General features: G+C 44.7%; 1 protein-coding gene and 1 long non-coding RNA gene across 2 annotated transcripts in view; one reads left to right on the forward strand and one right to left on the reverse strand.

Moving 5' to 3' along the window:
- Window positions 1–21451, reverse strand: part of LOC107157133 (multidrug and toxin extrusion protein 1) — a 612661-nt gene that overhangs the window by 308357 nt on the left and 282853 nt on the right. The gene's annotated exons all lie outside the window — the stretch shown is intronic.
- LOC125614120 overlaps window positions 13478–21451 on the forward strand; it is a 17385-nt gene continuing 9411 nt past the window's right edge. Inside the window, exons 1-2 of the long non-coding RNA XR_007344762.1 lie at window positions 13478–13539; window positions 14343–14345. This is a non-coding gene — a long non-coding RNA (uncharacterized LOC125614120). The remainder of the gene's footprint in view (window positions 13540–14342; window positions 14346–21451) is intronic.

Below are 21451 nucleotides of genomic sequence, written 5' to 3' on the forward strand. Positions count from 1 at the left end.
TTTTTTTTTTTTTTTTTTTTTTTTTTTTTAAATCTAACAGCTAGAAGCCTTCTGGTTGAAGTGACAGTGGAGTAGGACCTGGAAGGAGGGAAGTGGGGAGGAACCTGTGCTAGGAGCACAAGGGCAGTGTGAAAGGGGCCCCAGGACAGCCTTGCAGCCTCTGGGATTGAGTTCATGCCATCTAACTGCTCCAGCACACAAGCAATTTATCTTCTTTCTCTTTTTTCCTCAGCTGTCAAGAAACTCAGAGCTCAGCTTGGTGCACAACTGTAGCAACTCCTCTTGACCTCAATGTGTGTCTGTGTGCGTGCGTGTGCACATGCAGGTGGGTATTAGGGATTGAACCCAGGAACCCAGGGATGTTCTACCACTGGGCTACATCCGCAGCCCTTTTTAGTTTTATTTTTATTGAGACAGGATCTCAAGAAGTTGCTGAGGCTGACCAAGAGCGGTGGTACAAACCTGTAATCCCAGCGGTTTAGGAGGCTAAAACAGGAGGATTGCACATTCAAAACTAGCCTCAGCAATTTAGTGAGGCCCTAAGCAATTTAGTAATACCTTGTTTCTAAATAATATATTAAAAATAATTAAATAATATATTAAATATATTAATATATTAAAAATAATTTTTAAAAATGGCTCAGTGGTTAAGTGCCCCTGGGTTCAAGCCCCGGTACCAAATTAAATATTTTTAATCCCTAAAAAACAAATGCCAAATGTCTTCTTTGATATAAGGAGAGCAACTAAGAACAGAGTAGGGAGGAAGAGCATGAGAAGAAGATTAACATTAAACAGGGACAGGAAGTGGGAGGGAAAGGGAGAGAAAAGGGAAATTGCATGAAAATGGAAGGAGACCCTCATGGTTATACAAAATTACATACAAGAGGAAGTGAGGGGAAAGGGGAAAAAAAAAGCGGGGAGAAATGAATTACAGTAGAGGGGGTAGAGAGAGAAGATGGGAGGGGAGGGGAGGGGAGGGGGGATAGTAGAGGATAGGAAAGGCAGCAGAACACAACAGACACTAGTATGGCAGTATGTAAATCAATGGATGTGTAACTGATGTGATTCTGCAGTCTGTATACGGGGTAAAAATGGGAGTTCATAACCCACTTGAATCAAAGTGTGAAATATGATATGTCAAGAACTATGTAATGTTTTGAACAACCAACAATAAAAAATAAAAAAAAAAAAAGGTGCTGATACTGGCCTTGATACAGCTGGGTGCAGTGATATACACCTGTAATCCCAGAAACTCAAGAGAATGAAGCAGGAGGATCACAAGTTCAAGGCCAACCTGGGCAATTTAGTGAGATCTCAGCAACTTATCAAGACCCTGTCTGTCTCAAAACTTAGAAACACACACAAAATGGATTGGGAATGCAGCTCAGTGGTAGAGCACCTTTGGGTTCAGTCCCCAGTAACACACACACACATACACACACACACACACACACACACATGATGGATTCAGGACTTAAGAGCTTAAGAATAATATAAGGTTCGTTTCAGCCAGCTGTGGCTGCAATAACACCTTGTAACATCCCCAACTCAGAAGCTTAACACCATAATCACGTGATTCTGTCTGATGCCCCTGCAGGTTGGCTGAGGTTTGCTGAACTTGACTGGACATGGTTGAACACCTCTGCAACAGGCTTGGCTTGGGCTCTGGCTGCTCAATGTGTCTCATTCTGGGGCAGGGCTGAATGGTTGGCAGCTGTGCAGATGATCTTACAGCAGAAGCAAAGGAAGCACCCACGCGAGCACATCTTAAGCCTTTGGTCTTGTCATATCTGTTGCCATTTCATGCCAATGACCAAAGCAAGTCACCTGGTTGAGCCCAGCATCAAGAGATTGGGAGTGCACTGTGATCACCCCGAGGTCATGGCCTCAGTACCACATACCCTCCACTCTCATCACCTACCCCCATTTCTTAGAAGGGTGCCCTGGTGTCCAAGGAGTGGTCACCCACAGCGGGTCAGACTGGGATCTAGCAGAGAGTCCTGACTTCTCTTCCCCTTTTCCACAGACAGGCCGTCTGTCCAACAGCCTGACTGATTCCCCTGGACCTGCGGGTAGAAGGACCTGGGTTCTCTCTTGGCTCCTTCATGGCCAGCAGTGGAGTCTTGAGCAAGTTCCCCTCTTTCTCTGAGCCTCAGTTTTCTTCTCTGTAGACTAGATTAATTATAATAACACACCCAGCAGAATGTGTTGGCTCATACTTGTAGTCTCAGCTACTCTGGAGGCTGAGGCAGGAGGATGGCTTGAACCCAGAAATTCAAGACCAGCTTGGGCAACATAGTGAGACTATCTCAACCAACCAACCAATCAACCCACGAAGACCAATAGGAGGACTAGGAGGATTCAACAGCATTTGTGTGTGTGTGTGTGTGTGGGTGTGTGCATGTGCGCCTGTGTACAGTACTGGGGATTGAACCCAGAACTTAACCACTGAGCTACATCCCAGTCCTGTTGATTTATTTATTTTAATTTTTTTTTCAGTTGCAGATGAACACAATATCTTCATTTTATTTATTTATTTTTATGTGGTGAGAGGATCGAACCCAGTACCTCACACAAGCTAGGCAAATGCTCTACCACTGAGCCACAACCCCAGCCCTATTTATTTTTTAATGTTGGAGACAGGATCTCTAAATTCCCCTGTTGGACTTAAAATTGACCAGTCTCAGACTTCTGGAGAGCTGGGATTACAGGTGTGCAACACTGTACTCAGCTGTTTTTTTGTGTTTTTGTTTTTGCAGTGCTGGGACTTGAATCCGGGTCCTTGTGTGTGCTAGTCAAACTCTACTGTTGATGGGCTGGGGTTGTAGCTCAGTGGTAGAGCGCTCACCTAGCACATGTGAGGCACTGGGCTTGATCCTCAGCACCACATAAAAATCAATAAACAAAATAAAGGTATTGTGTCCATGTACAACTGCAAATTAAAAAAAAAAAATCTACCACTGAGCTACAACCCCAGCCCTGTATTGTTTTTATCTAATCCTCGCCACAGCCTTAGAAAGCAGGTGCTACTATTATCTTCATTCTACCGAATAGGAAACTGAGGCACAGTGCAGTTAGGTAACATTTCAAATCACACAGCAGAGATTGGTATAACTGGGATTTTAATTCGTAGTGGTCACTCCAGTGCCAGCACTCAGGGCTTGGCAGTCCTCAGGCCAAAGGAGCTCCGTCTCTGAGCCCTCCAAGTTAAGTCTGTCTGGAGGTGACCCCTGGAGCCAATGGAAGGTCTCTATGCTCAGAGCAGAGCCAAGAGCTGGGGGTTCTTTCTCCCTGATATGGATCACTGGAGTGATCTCAGGGACCCAGAGGCTCAGGAGTCAGGCTGCTCTTTCCCAGCCGTGTGGATTTGGGCAAGTCATGTCCCCTCTCTGAGACTCATTTTCTTCATCTGTAAAAGATTATCATTAAATGCCTCTCACCCATGAGGTTGTGGAGGATTAAGTGGTTAAACGTATATATGAATCATTTCAGAACATTCCTGAAATATAAAACAAAAATAGAAGGTAGAAGAGAAGGAGGAAGAGGAGGAGGAGGAGGTGACAGAGGCTGCCGCAGCAGCATGACATTTACTGACAGCATTGTTCCTGGAAGCTCTTATAACAGGAGACAATTTGCTGGGGAGGGGACCCTAGGAGCCAGCCCTTCCTGCTGACCTGGGACTCAGAACATTGCAGCCGGAAGGGGCCTCACATCACCCCCTAAAACCCCCCTTTGCAGGCGACGAGACAGAGATCTAGGGGGAGACAGCCCCTTGGTCTGGGTCACTTGGCAAAGCAGTCCAGGTGTCCACACTCCTGCTCCCCATGGATCCCCACAGTCCCCAGCCCTGGTTGCTCTAGTCTCTCAGGATGAGGTCATCTCTGCTTCTCCAGCACTGCAGTGACCAGAGGATTTTCAGAAGTGCAAATAGTCCCACCAGACTTCACTTGGGACCTTCAGATACTCCATGACCTCCGTGGGTGACAGTGTCATTGATTCTGCCATTATAGCTGCTTCATGGGGGAAAGAGCATGTGGCCCTGGGGAGCGCTTTCTAGGAGAGGATGAACCTTTTGTCTAGGATCCTGTGCTCAAATAGGCTCAGAGCTGGGGTGAAAGGGACAGGGAGGAGGGATGCAGTTGGGCAGACTTCCCTGTGGGAGGCATCACTGACCCTCACACAGCCTCCTGTTCTGAGGCCAGGAAGTGTCTGGCTCTCTCTCTCCTCCTCCGGGGAGTCGAGAGTGGCTGCCAGAGGCATCTATGAAAAAGGACTCAATCTCTGAGCCTTCTTGCCCCCTGTAACAAGTAAGGACTCAGAAAAGCACCCCGGAAATGGCATCAGAAGTCCAGAAAGATTGAATACGATGCACCCAGAAATTGCTGCGGGTCTCAGTGTCTGGAAGAGGCGGTGGGAGCCCATCTAGCCCTTAACCCTCCTCACCTCCTCCACCTTTGCCTGATGACCATCAGGGATGCCATTATACGTCTCTGGGGGCTCCTTCACACTATGCTGACTAGATTATGGCACTTGACCAAGTCATACACTCAAACAGTCCCAGAAACCTGCTCTGGGTCTTTGCACCCTCTGTTCCGGCCACCAGAAACAGCACCCTCTGTTCCGGCCACCAGAAACAGCACCCTCTACCTCCCATCTATTTTTCGGGGTACAGTTAAAACCTCAACTTCTGGGAAGACTTCCTTCATGCTGCTGGCCAAGGTCCTCCTACCGGCTCCAAGAGCCTCCCTCTGGCCGCAATCTCCCCATCCTGTCACCTGCACCCAATGCTCCCTTTTCTTCCTGAGGTTCCTGAGGTTTTCGACCCATCCCTTCTTGGGCGTGGTCGCGCATCGCCAGCGCCCTCTACTGGCGACTCCCGGATAGCAGCGCAGCCTACTCATGCCTGGGACCCACCCCTGCCCCAGCTTGGGGTCCAGGTCCCAACCCTGTTGGAATTCCTGGAACAGTGTCATCCCCAGAGGGACTTCAGTCTTAGAGCTAAAAGATGCCCTGCCCAAATCCCTATCCTTTCTTCTCTTTTTCCTGTGACCTCAGACAAAAACCACCTTTCCTCCTGTAACTCCTGCAACTTTGCTTTGAACATAGTCCTTGCTGCTCAGCAATTTATTTTTAAAACGAACATGTTTCTTTTTTTTTTTTTTAATAATTTTTATTTTTTAATTTTGGGCGGACACAACATCTTTGTGTGTATGTGGTGCTGAGGATCCAACCCGGGCCTCTCGCATACCAGGCGAGCGCGCTACCGCTTGAGGCACATCCCCAGCCCCACGAACATGTTTCTTTGTCTCCCTCTCTCTTTCTGTCTCTCTCTGCTCCTCCCTAGTCTCTCCTCCTCCCCAATCTCAGGGGAAACAGGATTACATTTCTTCCCCATCCTAGACTGAATTATCTGTCCTTGAGTACACACCCACCATAGGAATAAAGTAATCCAGACTTTGGGGATGGTACCAGAAGATCTCAGTTAATATCTGGCTAGTAGATTTCTGAGCCAGCCCTGGGCCAGTCTCTAGCATGAGCAGAAAGATGCTGCTTGTTTTCCACTCTTCTACCACCTCTAAGGTCAGCCTTGAGCCAGTCCAAGGCTGGGCAGTGGGGGGGAACCCAGTCCTGACGCAGGCAGGGATCCTGCCTTCAGGGATCAGTGTGTGATCAAATGAGGGGAGGCACCCAGGAGGCTATAGGAGGCCAAAGGAGCCTGACCTGCCCAGGGGTGGGTGCAAGGTGGGCCTTTTAGTGCTTGCTGACCCAAGACTTGGAAAGTGGATGTGACAAGGAGGAGAGCTGTTCAAGGCAGAAAGAACAGCAATGAAAGACAAGGTGACTGGACAAGGGGGTGCAAGTAGTGGGGGTGACCAGGTCAGGGAAGGTAGTGGATGGATTTCAGCTTGCAGTTTAGAGAAGCAGTGCAGTCTCGTGTTAATGAGTGGGTCTGAGCCCCTCTTCCTTCATGTGAATTCTGCTTCTGTTGCTTGGCAGCAATGCGATGTCGAGTAAGTCACTTCACCTCTCTGTGCCTCAGTTTCCATGTGTGTAAAATTGTAACAGTGGTCCCCTTTATGCTTTGAATATAACCCTTGCTGTTCTGCCACTGCAATTTATTTTAAAATGTGTTTCTTTCTCTTCCTCTCTCTCTGCTCCTCTCTAATCTCTCCTCCTCCCTAATCTTAGGGGAAATGGGATTTTAACCTTCTTCCCCATCCTAGGCAGAGTTATCTGTCCCCGAGTTCACACCCAAGTGAACAAGTTCTAAGCCAGCCTCAGCAAGTTAGCAAGGCCCTAAGCAATTCAGCAAGACCCTGTCTCTAAATAAAACACAAAATAGGGCTGGGGATGTGGCTCAGTGGTCGAGTGCCCTTGAGTTCAATCCCTGGCACTCCCCCCTCCCCGACCAAATTAAAAATAAAAAGGGGTGGGGATGTCATTTAGTGATAAAGCACTTCTGGTTTAGTCCACAGCAGACACATACACACATACACAAAAAAGATTGTTCATAAGAAGTAAGTCTCTTTATCTGGAGCATGTATCCAGCAAGTGCTCAATAAATGCTAACTTTGACTATTACAGCTGGGACTCAAGATAATCAGAATTGCCGCAGTCTGGCTGGGCACAATTCAGGAGCCACTTGTCAAAAGAAACGAACTTTATTTTTAGAACACACACGCCACACCACAGGAACTCTTCAGGAAAACCTTCAGAGCCCAACTACCACCACCGGCTTCCCACAAGCCTCTCAACCTCCCTGACTCTTCCTGCTCTTGAGGCCATTGGCTGGGTCCCGTGGGGGGAGCCAAAAAAAGTCCCCCAATGAGCAGCTCCGGGGTCTGAAAGGACGGGGAAACAGCCCAATGAGCATCACCGCAGAGGAGCCAATCAGTTGGCAGCTAGAAGTTTGCTGGGGCCGCTGTGAGCCAGTCATCATCTGGCAGCTGGAAGTTTGCTGGGGCCCCTTCGGCTGTGGCTCTCAACACAGAATATCATTAGAATTGATCAATTCTAATTTATCATTAGAATTGATCTTTCCTGACCTCTTAACTGTTTCCACTCAGGTTCTCCTGAAATAGACCCTGAGACAAGAATTTGGTGCAAGGAGTTTCATTGGGAGGTAGCACCAGTGGGGACATGGGAAAGCAAGACAAGAAAGCATTTTATGGGCTGGGATGTGGCTCAAGCGGTAGCGTGCTCGCCTGGCATGCGTGCGGCTGGGGTTCGGTCCTCAGCACCACATACAAACAAAGATGTTGTGTCTGCCAAAAACTAATAAATAAATAAATAAATATTAAAAAAAAAAGAAAGCATTTTTAAAAGAAAAGGAGGAGCAGATAAACTTTGCAGAAAAGCTGCCTCATTGCCACGGTGTTGGGGAAGCTCAGACTGGGAAAGCAACCTGCCAAGAGTCCTCAGTCTTCATATGAGCCTTTTCATGTTGCTTTCTGGGCTTCCTCACAACATGGTGGCTAATTCCAGGAAGACAAGAATAGGCAAGTAGGAAAGAATCAAAAGTTACTAGTCCTCTAGAGGTCCTTTTTGGTCAAAATAGCCACAGGGCGAGCTGAAATTCAAGGGGAGAAGAAATAGGTTCTGTCTTTTGTTGCAGTTTGAATCTCCAGATCCCCCAAAGGAGGAGGCTTCATGTTGAAGGCTCTGTGTTGAGGGAGCTCAAACTGAGAATGCAACCTGAGAACTGGCCCCTTTGGGGATGTAGAGATGGCCACATAGTGGCACTATTGGGAGGTAGCCCAACTTTTAGGAGGTGGAGCCTAGTGGGAAAAAGTTAGGTCATTGGGAGCATGCCATTGAAAGGAATATTGGGAGCAAGCCCCTACCTGTTTCTCTTTGCTTCCTCCATTTGGTCCAAGAAAATGGTTTCTTCCATCATGATGTACGTGTGTGTTGGGTGGGGGGAGGTGGGGGTACTGGGGATTGAACCCAGGGGACTCTACCACTGAGCTATATCCCCATCACTTTCTATTTTTTATTTTGAGACAGAGTCTCACTAGATTGCCCAGGTTGGCCTCAAGCTTGCTTTCTGCCTCAGCCTCCTAAGGAGTCTCTCTACAGCCAGTCCCCCGCGGCAGTTCCATCCCCGCCTGGGTCTCTGCGTCTGTGGGAACTGGTGAGTAGATAGCAACAGCCCCCGCTATTGGGTTCAGATCTGACCACTGGGGGTCCCCCGGGTTAGCGCAGCTCTGGCTGCTGATCATAACCTCACAGAAGGGCTACCTGTAGTTCCAGAAGGCGCCGAAAGGGGGCAGAGGCGGCCGTCAAATAAGGGGTCGCGCTTTGGGGAGCCTCTGGCTGCTACCGGTTTCCGATGAGGAAACCGTGGAGTGAGTCCCGGGAAACCGCGCATCCGGGCGCTCCAGCCCCGGATTCGAACCCAGGCTCCTCCACTTGCCAGGCAACTCTTCTCCCCACCCTGCAAACGGGTCCCTGTAAGGAGTAAATAATATGAATCTAAGGTCCTTAGTTTCTGGACCTCAAGTGGAGAGCAGGAACCTCTCATAGGGACTGCGCCATTTACCTGAGCGAAAAGAATTTAAGGAATTTTTATTTAGCCACTGCCTGATACTGGAGTGCTGAGCAGGGGAATGGCATGATTAGAAAGTGGTGGAAAAGGTGGGGGGGGGGGAAGAAAGAGAAAGGAAGGAAGGAAGGAAAGGGAGGGGGTTAGGATTAGGGTTAAGGCAAAACAAAGAAAAGAGAAAAAAAAGGAGAGTTAGGGTTTTAGGTCAGTGGTAGAGGCCCCCCCCACACACACCAGCATATGCGAGGCCCTGAGTTCCATTCCTGGTTTTGGGGGCTGGGGCTGGTAAAACCACCACCACCACCATCTACCTACAACCCTGTCTCTCATCAATAACCACAGGAGGTCTTGGCATGTGGATTTATAGTCTTTTTCTCACTGCAAATTCATACACACACACACGCACACACACACACACGAATATATGACTATTTGTCCACAAATTTAGAGGTGAAAGAAAGGTCACCTTATTAACTTTTTAAAAATTTTATATAATGACTTTCTCTTTCTCCACCCCCCCCCAACTGGGGATTGAACCCAGGGGTGCTCTACCACTGAGCCACACGCTAGCATTTTAAATTTTTTATATTTATTTATTGAACTGGGGATTAAACTCAGGGCCTCATCACTGAGTTGTATCCCCATCCCTACTTCGGATTTTCCATTTAGAGGCATGTCTTACTGAGTTGCTTAGCACCTGGCCATTGATGAGACTGACTTGTACCACCACCCCCAGCTCCCTAGCAATTTTTATTTGGAGACAGGGTCTTGTTAAATTGCTGAGGGTGTCCTTGAACTTGTGATTCTCCTGTCTTGGCCTCCTGAGAAGCTGGGATTACAGATGTACACCACCAGGACTGGCATTATTGTTCTTTTTATAAAAATAATATATGCTTAACCAAAAAACAAAAAAAACAAGAAATTTAGAAAGTATACAGGAAAAAAAAAGCAACACATCACTTAGTATATGTGGGAAAATCATTATGGAATTCTCTCTATACAGCCTCATTCCGTCTGTACAGGATGAACAGATGGGTGGACAGATATGATTTCTAAGAATTGGGATCATAAGCATGGCCTAGTGGCATGTGCTTGTAATCCCATTCACTTGGAACTCTGAGACAGGGGGATCACAAATTCAAGTCCAGCCTCAGCAAAATAGAATGAGAGTTCTCACTAGACTGCCAGCTTGTCCGGTGAGAACAAGGAAATAGAACAAATAGAAGGAAACCCCAACTGGTTAATACCAGGTTACTTTTTTGAATAGGTTAAAGGGACTTCCTTATTATGCTGACTCAGGTTAGACTAGAATCTCCCTATTTTCATGGAAAAAAAAAATCTTTCCAGATCTATTGCTTCCTTTAAGTTTTAATTCCATGAGGTGGCATTTAGCAGGAGTGACACCATTGTGGCTTCATCTGGTCTGTTAGGGTCTAGTTCAGGAGCTCAGTCCAAATCAAGGGTCTTCTATCATTTTATTTAATAAGACTTTTCTTCAGGGAGAGGTTATAGGTTTCCAGAAAATTGGAGCAGAAACTACAGAGAATTCCATGTATCCCCCACCCCCCACCACATCCCATACCTATTTACCTATTATTGACTATTGCATAATGTGATAACATTTGTTAGAACTGATGCGCTAATACTCAGAGGTAATTATCGAATACAATTCTAGTTTATATTAGAGTTCATTCTTGCTGTAGTACATTCTGTGGGTTTGGACAAATGCATAATGACTCCTCATTATAATATCAGAGAGAGTATTTTCACTGTCTTAAAGATCTTCTGGGGCTGGGGATGTGGCTCAAGCCGTAACACGCTCGCCTGGCATGCGTGGGGCACTGGGTTCGATCCTCAGCACCATATAAAAATGTATCCACCGAATACTGAAAAATAAATATCAAGAAATTCTCTCTCTCTCTCTCTTTAAAAAAAGAAAAAAAAAAAAGATCTTCTGTGCTCTGTCCATCCTTCCCTCCTCCTAGCCCCTGGTGACTGCTGATTTTAAAAAGTTATTTTTTACTATTTTTAAGTGACACTTAGTGATTGTGCGTTTTTATGGGGTGCAGTGTGACATTCGAATACATGCAGACGTGTGTAATGATCAGACGATCGCTGGTCTTTTCAAGGTCTCCACAGCTTCATCTTCAACAATGTCATATCGTTGGAATCATACAATATGCAGGCTTTCAGAGAGACTTCTTTCACTTGGCAACATGCATTTAACTTTTCTCCATCTCTTTTTGTGGTTTGGTAGCGCATATCTTTTTAGCACTGAATAATTTTCATTGTCTGGATGTGCCACAGTTTATGTTCATTCACCTACTGAGGGACATCTTGGTTGCTTCCACATTTTGGCAAATATGAAAAAAGCTGCTATAAACATCATGTGCTGGTTTTTGTGTGGACATACGTTTTAAGCTCATTTGGGTAGATACCAAGGGGCACGATTGCTGGACCATATGGTAAGAGTATGTTTAGTTTTGTAAGAAACTGTCTTAGCTCAGACTGCCATACAAAAATACTATAGCCCGGGTGGTTTAGACAACAGAAATTTATTTCTCACAGTTCTGGAAGCTGGAAGTCTTAAGATTGAGGTACCTGCAAGGAAGGATTCGTATGTAGACTCTTGGCTTATAGATGACTGTCTTTTTGCTATGTCCTTGCATGACAGAGAGTTTTGAATTTTGATATAATTCTTATCCTTGTTCCTCTATAGGTAAGGTGGGACTAGTTTTGTTTGTTTGTTTTGATTTTGGCTTTTCTTATTTCTCTCTAGCTTCTTTTTTTAAAATATTTTCTAGTTGCCAATGGATTTTCTTTTTTTTTTTTTTACTTTATTTGTTTATTCATATGCCATGCTGAGGATCGAACCCAGAGTCTCATACATGCGAGGCAAGTGCTCTACCACTGAGCTACAATCTCAGTTCCTCCTCTCTAGCTTCTTTTAAGATTTTTCTCTTTGTCTTTGATTTTTCTACCCTTTGAATATAGTGAACCTATATAAATATTTTATTATTTACCCTGATTGATGTTTTATATATATATAAACTTATTTTTTAGGTGTAGATGAACACAACACAATACCTTTATTTTTATGTGGTGGTAAGAATCGAACCCAGGACTCGCCCTTGCTAGGTGAGCGCTCTACCGCTGAGCCACAATCCCAGCCCCTGATTGATGTTTTTGTTTGTTTCTTTCTTTCTTTTAGAGGCAGGTGCTGGGGTTCAGACCCCGGGCCTCATGCATCTCATGCATGCCAGGCAAGTGCTCCTCTATTGAGCTACATCTCCAGTTGGTGGGTATTTCTGAGCATCCTGTGCCTGTGGTTTGTTTTCCATCACTAATTTTGAGAAATTCTCAGTCACTATTGCTTCAAGTATTTCTTCTTTTCTCTCTCTGTCTCTCTCTCTCTGTCTCTTTCTCTCTCTTGAAATAAAACTCATAAAAACATGCTCTCCCCTACTGGGTCTTCCTAGAATTTTTAACTCTCAAACTTATCCACACCGAATGTCCATCCATTTCTCAATTACAGTTCAGGTTTTTCTACCCAACTACTAGTACTGTCAGTTTCTGCTCTCAAGTTTTTGCTCTTTAAAGTTGTGATTCTCTGTATCTGTTCTTCTCCCCAGTTTTGGGGACCATGTTTTGTCCTGTGACCGTAATTCTTGATGGATCTGAAAAGAAGTATTGATTTTCAGTTGGTTCAGTTTTCTTCTTGTTGCAAGATCAGGTGTGATAGTGACAACTGCCAAGACCTTTGCATGCTGGACCATAAACCAGAATCCAGAATCCAACCTATGCCATTTAAAGAATAAAAGCATTAAAAATCGATTAATATTATCAGATGTTTTTCTAAGCTAGAGTTTGAAATCAGGAGCATTCTAACATGGAGCCAATCCCCTGCCCTTTTAATTTTTTTTTTTTTTAATTTTGAAACCAAGTCTCACAAAGGTGCCCAGGCTAGCCTCAAATTTGTGATCCTCCTGCCTCAGCCTCCTGAATTGCTAGGATTATAGGTGTGTGCCACAGTACTGAGCAATTTTATTGGAATTTAGAAGATGAATAAGAAAAGTGAAATAGAATAAATCCTGTATTTGATATAAGTTTTGTTTTGGGAGGGGTTGTTTTGTTTGCTACAAGAAATATGAGTTCCTTTCAAAGAATCCCTGTGATTAATAGAGAGTTCATGAAACTCATTAACAAGTTGATAGGTTTTTTTGTGTTGTTGTTGTTGTTTGTTGTGTTTTTTGTTTTTTGGTACTGGGGATTGAACTCAGGGGCACTCAACCACTGAGACACATCCCCAGCTCTAGTTTGTATTTTATTTAGAGACAGGGTCTCACTGAGTTGCTTAACACCTCGCTTTTGCTGAGACTGGCTTTGAACTCGCGGTCCTCCTGCCTCAGCCTCTGGAGCCGCAGGGATTACAGGCATGAGTCACTGTTCCCTGGCAAGTTGATGGTTTTTTAAAACCATCTTTTTAATTTTTAGTGTTTTATTTTATTTATTCTAATTTGTTATATATGACAGCAGAATGCAATTCAATTCATATTACAAAAACAGAGCACAATTTTTCATGTTTCTGGTTGAACACAAAGTAGAGTCACACCAGTCACGTTTTCATACATGTACTTAGGGTAATGATGTCTGTCTCATTCTACAATCTTTCTTGCCCCCATGCTCTCTCCCATCCCCTCCCTCCCCTTTGCCCTATCTAGAGTTTGTCTATTCCTCCCATGCTCCCCCTCCCTACCCCACTATGAATCAGCATCCTTATATCAGAGAAAACATTCGGCCTTTGGTTTTTGGGGATTGGCTTATTTCACATAGCATGATATTCTCCAACTCCATCCATTTACCTGCGAATGCCATGATTTTATTCTCTTTTAATGCTGAGTAATATTCCATTGTATGTATATACCACAGTTTCTTTATCCATTCATCTACTAAAGGGCATCTGGGTTGGTTCCACAATTTAGCTATTGTGAATTGTGCCACTGTAAACATTGATGTGGCTATGTCCCTGTAGTATGGTATTTTTAAGTCCTTTGGGTATAGACCGAGGAGAGAGATAGCTGGGTCAAATGGTGGTTCCATTCCCAGTTTTCCAAGGAAAACTGCAGGTAAATGTATACTGTTTTCCATATTGGCTGCACCAATCTGCCATCCCACCAGCAGTGTATGAGTGTGCCTTTTCCCCCACATCCTTGCCAACACTTATTGTTGTTTTAGTCTTCATAGCTACCATTCTGACTGAAGTGAGATGAAATCTTAGAGAGATTAAGACCATATTTTTCTTTTTCTCTTTCTTTGGTATCATAGATTAAACCCAGAACGCTTTACCAATGAGCCACATCCCCTTTTTATTTTTTATTTTGAGAGAAGGACCCAGTTGCTTAGAGCCTCACTAAATTGCCCAGGCTGGCCTCAAACTTGTAATCCTCCTGTCTCAGCCTCCCAAGTTGCTAGGATCACAGGCTTGTGCCTCCACACCTAGTTTTAAATCATATTTCAAATTTAGATTATATGAACAACTACCTGAAGCAAAAGGGAGTGACAAAGTTTTAAAACTCAGGTCTTTTCAACTTTAGGTGTTTTTCACTTTGTTAACATTTAAAACATGGTCAGACAATGTTCTGCAAATATAAATCTTCCAAATGGGTTTTAGTTCTGTATGGGAAGGAATTCAATATTCACCTCCAATTCTTTTAACATGGCTTTTCTGTTTCTGTATTCTTTATTTGGGTTCATTGAAAAAATGGTTGGCCAAATTTTATTGTGTAAGTTTTTTTAGAAGGTCTAGGGAGTACACTATTTCCAGGGTGCAGAGTCTGGTCTAGATGGAGCACAATATGTTAAATGGGAATAATTATATATTATTATTATTATTATTATTTTTAAAGGGAGAGAGAGAGATAACTTTTTTTAATATTTATTTTCTTTTTAGTTTTCGGCGGACACACCTCTTTGTTGTATGTGGTGCTGAGGATCGAACCCGGGCCGTACGCATGCCAGGCGAGCGCACTACCACTTGAGCCACATCCCCAGCCCTATATATTATTATTAAGAATGGGGCTGGGGTTGCGGCTCAGAGGTAGAGCGCTCACCTAGCATGCATGAGGCACTGAGTTTGATCCTCAGCACCACATAAAGTAAAATAAAGACATTGTGTCCACCTAGAACTAAAAAATAAATATTAAAAAAAAAAAAAGAATGACCGACTGCCTGTGTAGCTCACTGGTAGATCATGTCCGTATGTGTGAGACCTGGGATCAATTCCTATCACCCTGCCATTCCCCTGGTGGTGGTAGGGGCTGAGAATGACCAGCTATGATAAAAGAGTGACTAGCTATAAGACATAAGAGAACTGTCGTGGTACATGCCTGTAATCCTGGAGACTCAGGAGGCTGAGGCAGGAGGATTGCAAATTTAAGGCCAGCCTGGGCAACTTAGCAAGATACTGTTTAAAAGCCAAAAAATAAAAGGAACAAAAGATATAGGGGAATTCTCTATGGTGCTGAAGGAGAGAACCCAAGGAAGGGCAAACTTGGAACATATTCAGATCTCTCTGGGGAAGGTGTTGGAAGTTCTAGTTCCCTAGAAATTCTCTAGTTTAGCCAGGTGGGAGCTGGCATTAAACTTCAGGGCAGATGTTCCAAGTGCAGGTCAGGGTCAGGTGATTAGTAATTACAAGTGAAAAGCAGATGACCTCCCTCACAGGATGTGGTTCTCCCCTGTGGGGAGGACATGGCTTCTTGATGTGTGTGACCCTCTAGGCCACAGGCAACCAAGTACAGACCAGCATAGGGGCTTTAGTTTCCATGTTTGAGATGCTGCAGAGATTTCACCAGGATGAAGCTACAATAGGGTCACAGTTCTATAGCAAGATAGCAAGTCCTCATACCCACATAGCTCTTTCTCTTGTGCCAGAAATTGCAAGAAACTTCTACCTTCTGCAATGCCCCTTCAGACCTCCCTCCTGGGAAGTCTTAGTATTGCAGGCACTTCAAAGGAGAAAAAAAATGCTTAAAAGAATTCTTTTGGTTCTCAGAGAGCCTGTATTGAATGAAGGGTGTATTTGGAGATGTAACTCAATAAATGGAGTCACACACTGAGATTCTGTTAGTCAGTTTTCTGTCACTATACCTGAGACAGTCAACTTATAAAGAGAAAAGGTATATTTTGACTCATGGTTTTGGAGGGTCCACTTCATGATCAGGTAGACCCATTGCTTTTAGACCTTGGTGGGGTGCTGGGTGGCAATGACGGGGGAGCATGTGGTAGAGTAAACTGCTCACCTTATGGCCAGGAAGCAAAGAGAGAAAGAAGAAGGGGTTGAAGTCCTGTTATTCCCTTTGAGGACACGTTCCCAATGACCTGAAGATCTCCCCCTAGGCCTTACTTCTTCAGGGTTCTACCAATTCTGGGGACCAAGTTTTTAGCCCATGAGCCTTTGGGGGCTATTCAATATCCAAGCCACAGAAGGTTCCTTCATGTTTGGGACCTTTGGGTGCCATTTGAATGCTTCATTGGCCTTTTGGAATATAACCTCTGGTTATAACTGAGGAGTATGGCTTCTGGTTAAAAACCTATGTGTGACCTTTGATCCCTGACCATGGCCAATGGCAGGCTTTCCCCGGGGGACCTCAAGGGCATTCTGCCCTCTGCATACACACTCGTCCCACTGCACTGAAGGAGCTGTGGTCAGGACTCAGGTGCCCCACTCGGTCAGCCATGCTTTTTACACAAGAGCGTCATTCCTTGGTCTCTTCCTCTTTGTTGAGGAGAGGAGGAAGACACTTTGGAAACACGTTCCCTTCTCTGACTTACTACCCAGGACTTTTTCACTCTTGAGTTTTCCTTCCTATACTCTGCATCCCTGGGTTCATAAAACGACTGGAGCCTTTTGTTAGGGCTCCTTCCCCAGCGAGACACCCCACTACCATCTTGATCTACCTGACCTTTGATCATGTATCATTCCTTTAAGGACATGGAAGAAGTGGGAGTCAAAGCTTTCTCTGGTTTTAGCCACTTGTTTACACTGTTGGAGCAACGGATTATGGGCTTCCCTCTCCTGTTTGTGGTTTGCTGCTTTAAATCAGGAACTCGGACACTTAGCAGCTCACGTCTCTCCCAGCTCAGCTGAGTTTCTCACCATAACGTTCTTGGTCCACCCTAATCCTCAGAACACTCTGGCTTTGTGGTAGGACCTCGTGACATGAAATGTGGCTATGAAGAGGGCTAAGGGAAGCCTGTTTTTTTCCTCCCTTTGTACTGAATGTTTAGTTTGGAGAGGTGTGTTGTCAGCTTTTTTTTATTCCTGTGATCAAAATACCTGACAAGAGCCACTTGGAGGAGGAAAAGTTTATTTTGGCACACATTTTCACACTTGTCCACGGGGCTGACTTTGGGCCCAAGGTGAGGCAGAACATCATGGAGACAGGGTGTGGCTGAGGGAAGGGGCTTGGTTCATGGTGACTCTGAAGCAGAGGCTGAGAGGGGAAGGCTCTGCTGAGAAGATGAATCCTTCTAGGGCAGGCCCCTAGTGACACACCCTACAGCCATGATGTTCCACCTGCCTGAAGTTACTACCCAGTCAGTCCATCAAACCAGGGTGGACTGATTAGGTCACAGCTTCCGTGATTTAATCATTTCACTTCCAAACATTCCCACATTAGCACAGGAGCATTCAGGGGACACCTCATATCCAAACCATAAAAATAGGTGAAAAAATTTTACCAGGCTCTGTCGCTGTTGTTATGTACAAATTTTCCATTCTAAATCTTTCTGGTGTGTGGTCTGCCCTTCACATCCACAATTCATTTGTTTCGAGGACTTTTTCATGGAAAAATAATTTTTCATATCCACGGGGGCTTCTCTTTTTCAGAGACACCAATTGTCCTTATTTTGGATCATCCTTATCTTTATTCCTTACGTATCACTTCTTGCAGGTTACATGAATATCTTTTTTTTTAAACCTTTGCATTCATTTTGATGTTTTCAAGTCATTCCTTCACGTTTTTAATTTTATTTTTATTCTACACCTGTTCATCCTATTTCTTGGTAAATTTATTAGGACCCTAGTGGAGTTCTTTTTCTTCTCTCCCTCTCTCTCTCTTTCTATCAGGGATTGAACTCAGAGGTGCTTAACCACTGAGCCATGTCCCCAGCCATTTTTATTTTTTAGTTTTGACGTGGGGTCTCACTAAGTTGCTTAAGGCCTTGCTAAATTGCTGAGTCTGGCCTTGAACTTGCAAACTTCCTGCCTCAGCTTTCTGAATTGCTGAGATTACAGGTATGTACCACCATGCCTGACTCTAATGGAGTTCTTTGGATGTCAGTTATATCCATTCATCTCCTTTTCTGTTCTTCCTGTCACTTGATCCCTTATCATATTCTCTCTTTTTTTTTTAAACTTTATTTATTTTTTGGCAGTGCTGGGGATTGAACCCAGGGCTTTGTGCATGTAAGGCAGACACTCTATCAACTGAGCTACATCCCCAGCCCTCATTTATTTATTTATACATACTGGGAATGGAACCAGGGCCTGGCACATGCTAGACAAGTACTCTATATCACTGAACTACATCCACAGCCCTTTTTAAAATTAAATTAAGTTTGTTTGTTTGTTTGTTTATTTATTTATTCATTGGTACTGCAAATCGAACCCAAGGGCACTTTGCCATTGAGCTACATCCCCAATCCTTTTTATTTTTTGAGACAGGATCTTCCTAAATTGCTGAAGTTATTGCTAAAATGCTGAGGCTCATTTTGAACTTGTGATCCTCTTGCCTCAGCCTCAATACGTCACTGAGCACAGCCCTTTTTATTTTGAGACACAGTCTCCCTAAGTTGCTGAGGCTGACTTTGGACTTCTGATCCTCCTGCCTTGGCCTCCTGAGTCACTGGGGTTAGAGGTGTGGGCCACTGTGCCTGGCTTTTTTTTTTCTAGTCAGAGCACTTTTGGGGAATTTTCTGCTCTTCATTGGTTTTTCTTCCAGACCAAGTAGGTTTTGTGTTTGTTTTAGTTTGTTTGAATTTTGAGGTTTGGGCCTAATCATACACAAGCCCCCGGACTGTGTGGCTGAGCCATTTCTCTTTATCTTGCTCTAAGTTACTTTGGGCAACTTTCCAATTCATCTCTCCTGGGGCCTCCTGCCACATCCCCTTTCCTTCCATGTGAGGGAGAGATTCTTTCAGCATCTTGAGCCCTGAGAGGGACGGCTGTAAGTCCTCCTTCCTCATGGCACCTCGGACTTCTGCGCCTCCCTCGTATAGGAAGTCTTCCTCTCTCTCCCCCACTTCTCCCATTTATGCCCCTGAAATCCTGGGTTATTTAGCCTTTCGTCACTGTAACAAATACCTAAGATAATAAACTTATAAAGAGAAAAGGTTTTTTGGCTCCCAGTTCTAGAGGTTTCAGTTCAAGGCCCATTGGTTTCCATCTGTGGTGTGGTATCATGGCAGAGAGTGTGGGGTAGAGCAAAACCTCTTACCTCATGACCAGGAAACAAAAGAGAGAAAGAGGAAGGGGCTGGGGTCCCAACAAGCATACCTCCAGTGACCTGAAGACCTGCCACTAGGCCCCATCTCTTAAAAGATTCCATACCTCCCCATAGCACCACTCTGGGGACTAAGCCTTTAACATGTGGGCCTTTGGGAACATTCCAGATCCAAATATAGTGAGCCCTGACCTTCGTCCCCTGTAGATTCCTATCATAAGCTCCTACACGAGATTCATATGTCAATAAGAGAGCGCCCCTTCTAGCTCTGAGCCTCAGAAACTTCCCTGAGGGGATTCAAAGGGACTGGCTTCCCTCTAGGAAGTGTCTCGATGGGCAAACGTGCAACTTATGCAGTCGAGGGGGAGAAATAAAGAATGTCCACGTGCTTATGCTTTATTCACTCAAATCACCCAATACAATTTCACTCTATAGGTCCTTAATCAAGAAAATGACAGGGGGCTGGAGATGTGGCTCAAGCGGTAGCGCGCTCGCCTGGCATGCGTGCGGCCCGGGTTCGATCCTCAGCACCACATGCAAACAAAGATGTTGTGTACGCTGAAAAATAAATATTAAAAATTAAAAAAAAAAGAAAATGACAATCTTTAATGCTAGGCACTGCAATAGACATAATTAATCCACAGCAAATAATTCTAAGCACTGCAAACACTCTTATTCATGACGGGCTCATGACAGACATTCCCTCTGCATGCTAAGCTCAAGTGTCAATCTCAAGTCTCAAGCCTTGGGTTCTAAGGCCAGCAGATGCACATTTGCTCAGACCGCAGTGATCAGGTCAGGGACCAATGGAGGCTTCTCCTGGAGTGGAGCTGACGGCCAGTTGAGGAAAGGGAAACGTCACCATTCTCACTAAGGTCAAGATGTGACTCTAGGGTTTGAGAGTGGTGAGGATCATGCAGAGGATCAGGCAGATGATGAGAAGAGTTGGAATGTCAATCTAGGTCCTCATCAGGCTCTCCGGCACGTGGCCATCGGTGTGGGCTGGCTGAATGTCTGTTCATTGGCTCTATCATTTATGCTTAATCTTGGATCTTCTACTCACCCTTTCAATCCCTATCAGCCATTTCTGGGTTTCTCAGTGACGTCTTTAATTCTGGGGTCAGGACATCTGGTTTGGTGGTTTCCACCCTGATCTGTTACCTCTGCCTTTATCAGGATGAAGGCAAGTGGCAGTGACTTCACTCTGAGTTTTATCAGGGTTGTGGAAAATGACTTATTTTTTTCAGGCTGATGACATTATTGGAGGGCTCCGTAGGCGTGCCTGGTGGGGACTGGAGTTTTATTTTAAAATGGAGTTACTTAGGCTAAGGCCCTTCTTAAGTTAAGAGTGTGGGAGTGTTGAGAAGAAAACATAGCCCAAATTGTGTTCAGTTAGGGGAGATTTCAGGTTTTAGCGATCACATGAAGTAGCAGTTGTAGGGATTGCAGAGATGGCCCAGGACCCTGATGGAGCAACTGGACAGGTGAGGAACCCTTAAGGAGATGGAGGGAGAGTGAGTTTTATCTGGGCTTCAGTAGATCTGAGGACTGTCCAGGGGGTGCCTCCCAGGAAGCTCTACAGCAGATCTGTAGGGGTGTCAGTGGCTGTCAGGACAGTGGAGGTGGTTCCTGAGCTGTTACCCATGTCCCCAACCCAAACCCCCAGAACAGCAGGCTTGGGTACAAGTGGCCTCTTCTGCTTTTCCTCAGGACACTTACCTGGGCAGCACTCAGGACCCCAGGTCTGGGACAGGGTGGGGCTCTTCTAGCAGGCTCTCTCAGCCCTGGAAGAATCAGATTCTCCATAATTAATCTTTTCTTTATTTTTTTCCCTTGATTAATGCAGATACATTTTTGTTGATCCTTTCAAAAAACTGATTTTTTGTTTCAATTATTTTTTTTCTTTTTTTGGAGGGGGGTTGTGCTAGGGATTGAACTCAGAGACACTCAACCATGGAGCCACATCCCCACCTCTATTTTGTATTTTATTTTTTAATATTTATTTTTTTTAAATTGTAGTTGGACACAATACCTTTGTCGTATTTACTTATTGTTATTTTTTTTTATGTGGTGCTGAGGATCAAACCCAGGGCCTCGCACATTCTAGACAAGTGCTCTATTGCTGAGCCACAACCCCAGCCCCTATTGTATTTTATTTAGAGACAGGATCTCACTGAGTTGCTTAGCACCTCTCTTTTGCTGAGGCCACTGACTCTGAACTCCTGATCCTCCTACCTCAGCCTCCAAAGCCACTGGGATTACAGGTGTGTGCTACCGTGCCCTGCTCAATTATTTTCTTTATTTTCTACTCTCGACTTCTTCTTTTTTTTTTTTTTAAAGATAGAGTGAGAGAGGGAGGGGGGGAGAGAGAGAGAGAGAATTTTTTTTTTTTTTTTTTTTT

This window comes from Marmota marmota, unplaced genomic scaffold (assembly GCF_001458135.2).
Source record: "Marmota marmota marmota unplaced genomic scaffold, marMar, whole genome shotgun sequence".
Lineage (NCBI taxonomy): Eukaryota > Metazoa > Chordata > Mammalia > Rodentia > Sciuridae > Marmota > Marmota marmota.